The sequence below is a fragment of the Amphimedon queenslandica genome, unplaced genomic scaffold (assembly GCF_000090795.2).
Source record: "Amphimedon queenslandica unplaced genomic scaffold, v1.1 AMPQUscaffold_12826, whole genome shotgun sequence".
Taxonomy (NCBI): domain Eukaryota; kingdom Metazoa; phylum Porifera; class Demospongiae; order Haplosclerida; family Niphatidae; genus Amphimedon; species Amphimedon queenslandica.
The window spans coordinates 25,214-28,743 of NW_003546938.1; the positions used below are offsets into that span (position 1 = coordinate 25,214).

The window sequence follows — 3,530 nt, forward strand, 5'->3', positions numbered from 1 at the left end:
TATAACATGTAAAAATGTTTGTAAAGTAAAATTGATTCAATTACATTACTTCAAGGGAAGCACACATGTCTTATTAATGTATTAAGTACTTCTTTTAAGTAAAATTAAAGCAAAAAACAAAAGTTACAGAATAACTTAGTAACTTAAAACATCAAATTTATAAAATTGTAAAAAATAACAAAACATTCTCCTGCCACAAGACCCATACAGTACTATCTAGTTAGGTATACTCTATCAATCTGAAAGGACAAAACCTCCCAAACAAGATCATGTTGTGAGTAAACTATGATGTGTTTAACAAAATGGTGCTCCAGTGAACAGTTTATTCCTTTTACAACAAGAAACTGGACATTTTATAACCAGTTTTGTATATAAAACGATGCCGAATAACAAGATGAATCGAAAGAAAACAACCAAACTGGAATAACAATAACGAGCTTCCAATAAATGTGGAAAAACCTCATCAAAAGCACACATGCCATATGCCACATAGCTTTCCGTATATACTCCATATCTGGATCTCTGGTACTAGTAGAAGCGGAGCGGTGTGGTTTTCTCTTTCTCATGATACCAAATTAATGTTGGTATTCAGCAGCAAAAGCAAGTTCTCGCCTGTTTCATCATCAGCAAAACTCCTCCATTTATACTAGGCCTGAGGGGATTATTCCCAAAAAATTTCCTATTATTCTATTCCCAAATTCTTAATTTTTTTGTAATTATTCTTCTGTATTTATGGCTATTGTTCTCAAATTATTCATGTAACATAAGAGAAGCTTGTATATAGTCGAAGAGAGACGTGCCTTGTTGATCACCAAATGTTGAGTTAAGTAACAAAAACACTCATTCTATGCTTCCACTAGATGGCTGTAAAAGCATGATTTTCTTGGCTACACAAGACCAAGCTGGCAGTCCTTCTGAATTGCAATTCCACCACTCAATTCCATTATTCAACACATGGAGTATCCCTTGTAAAAATTCCCAGCAAGATCTTGTTAATTTTCTTACAAGATCATGACAAGAATCTTGACAATAATTTGCAAGATCTTTCCTGAATTTGGAACAAGGATCATGTAAGATAGTGGAAGATCTTGCTATCAAGATTCCTTCAAGTTCTTGCAAGATCAAATGCAAGATCTTTTCAAGATTCTTACTAAGTCTTAACAGGATCTTTCCTGAATTTGGAACAAGGATCATGTAAGATAGTGGAAGATCTTGCTATCAAGATTCCTTCAAGTTCTTGCAAGATCAAATGCAAGATCTTTTCAAGATTCTTACTAAGTCTTAACAGGATCTTTCCTGAATTTGGAACAAGGATCATGTAAGATAGTGGAAGATCTTGTTATCAAGATTCCTTCAAGTTCTTGCATGGTATTTTAGCATACAATGCTCTTTTAAAATTAATGCAACAGTAAGATCTAGGCAAGATCTTACATTGCATGAATGCATAATACATGTGTAAAATGTTGTGAAATGTGAATGTGAACGTCATTGATTTTTTAGATTGAAAGTGATTAAAACTTCAGTTTCTTTATATGCTGCCATTACTGTTAAGGCTATCGTGGGTTGTCAACTACTTCCTGTGACGTCACATGATTTGTAAGATCTTTCAAGATCTTGTAAGACTCAAAATACTGTGATGTGTGATCTTACAGTATCATAAGATCATGGGAGATTTGTCAAGATCATAAACTTATGAGATTTTGTAAGATCTTATGAGATTTTAAGCTAACAAGATCATGTTAGTTTTTACAAAGTTCACAATGTGGGATATTTCAAGATTTTAATTAGGAAAATACTGTGATGTGGGATCTTACAGTATCATAAGATCATGGCAGATTTGTCAAGATCATAAACTTATGAAATTTTGTAAGATCTTATGAGATTTTGAGCTAACAAGATCATCTTAGTTCTTACAAAGTTCACAATGTGGGATATTTCAAGATTGTAATTAGGCATGATCTTACATTTTCTAACATATTCCTTTACTCATAAGATCTTTGAAATTCTTACAAAAATTATAGTCATGTTAGATCTCGGGAGATCTGACCGCTTCTTAAAATCTTATGAAATCTTAAAGCAAGAATTTGTAAGAATTTCTGTGACAAGATTTTACAAGATTTCTATCTTGCGTTTTCTTGTATTGTCATGTGAAATCATGAAAAATCTTATAAGATCTTGCTGGGATTTTTTACAAGGGATGTCACAACACATGGAGTAGCCATTTTTATTCCCGTTCACTACCGTTTATTCTTAATTTATGCTAGTATTCTTAAGGAACCTATTATTCCTAAAATTATTCCAGCATAATCCCCGCACCCCTAATTTATACTGTAAAGAGCGGTAACTCTGATTGTTTCACCGTGTGACGTCACTCCCATTGAATTTATGTGGGAGTGTTGGAATGTTTCTTATCCGGGTGCGTATATAATCTATGGTTTGAGACTTTGACTATCTATGGTTTGACACTGTCACACTGTCTGTCCCTAAATGGCCTTAAAAGTAAGACTTATACAGTATGTATATCTTTAATTAACAATAACTCTTTCTCTTTAGCTACCACACAAAAGGAAGAGATCTCCATCACCGTAAGATATTAATATTGTCAGGAGCCCATAAAAGAAAAAGGAGAGCGCAACACCCACGCGTTTAATTAAAATCACTGTAGCCTGCGGCATATCCTAATGAGCTTACTATTTTTAGAACAAGGTAAACCACACCCGTTTAATAAAATGGCTACCAGTGTGAAGGTTGCTCTGAAAAAAAAACTGTTTACATCTCAAGACACTGTACCAGTAACAGATTTATTGAAAGAACTTAATAAGTATGCTACCCTGAAAATTCGGCTCCTTACAGTAAAGCTTTCTCCCAATCAAGCGCAAGTTGGTTGTATACATGAAGCTAAGTCTAGAGGACAATTAAGGCTGCGTTTACACAGCAACGAAAAACGTATCATTTTAAAAACGATACCGCACTCTGAACACCGTTTTCGTTTTCATGAAGTCCTATCAAGATTCTGGCTACATTTACACAGCAACGCAAAATGCATCGTTTTAAAAGTATCCACTTTGAACACCGTTTTCGTTTTCATAGAGTTCTATTAAGATTGTATCACATTTTCATTCGTTTCTGTGTAAACAGAAGCATAAAACAGGCACAAAACTGTACAGATTGCATCGTTTTCGTTGCCGTGTAAACGCAGCCTTAAGAGCTACAGCAAATCAGAATGCTTTTTAAATTAATGAAAATACCTTCATTACACAATATAAAGGGCCTGCTAACTCGTAGTTCTTAAGATTTTCCAGACTAGGCCCCAGGCACTCCCCTAGATCCACCCCTGTGGAAATGGTTTAGATAGTTGCTATGGCGATTGACCACGTGTTTATACATTTACAGTGTCCAGCAGCTACTCAGCTAGCTTTAGTCAGCTTTAGTGGGGCCATTCAGCTTTTATCCCATTATAGTCTTGTATGGACCACTACCTTCGAGCTCTTTGCTGCAAAATCAGTGCTGGTCCATCGGTCATTATTTTA

At 34.8% G+C, this 3,530-nt stretch overlaps 1 long non-coding RNA gene across 1 annotated transcript; it reads right to left on the minus strand.

Moving 5' to 3' along the window:
- Nucleotides 1-781: 781 nt before the first annotated feature.
- Nucleotides 782-2,323, minus strand: LOC109586619 (uncharacterized). Its single transcript, XR_002187124.1, has 3 exons — nucleotides 2,205-2,323; nucleotides 1,575-1,577; nucleotides 782-933 (listed from the first exon to the last, which is right to left on the minus strand). It is a non-coding gene; the product is annotated as an uncharacterized LOC109586619 (long non-coding RNA).
- Nucleotides 2,324-3,530: the final 1,207 nt, after the last annotated feature.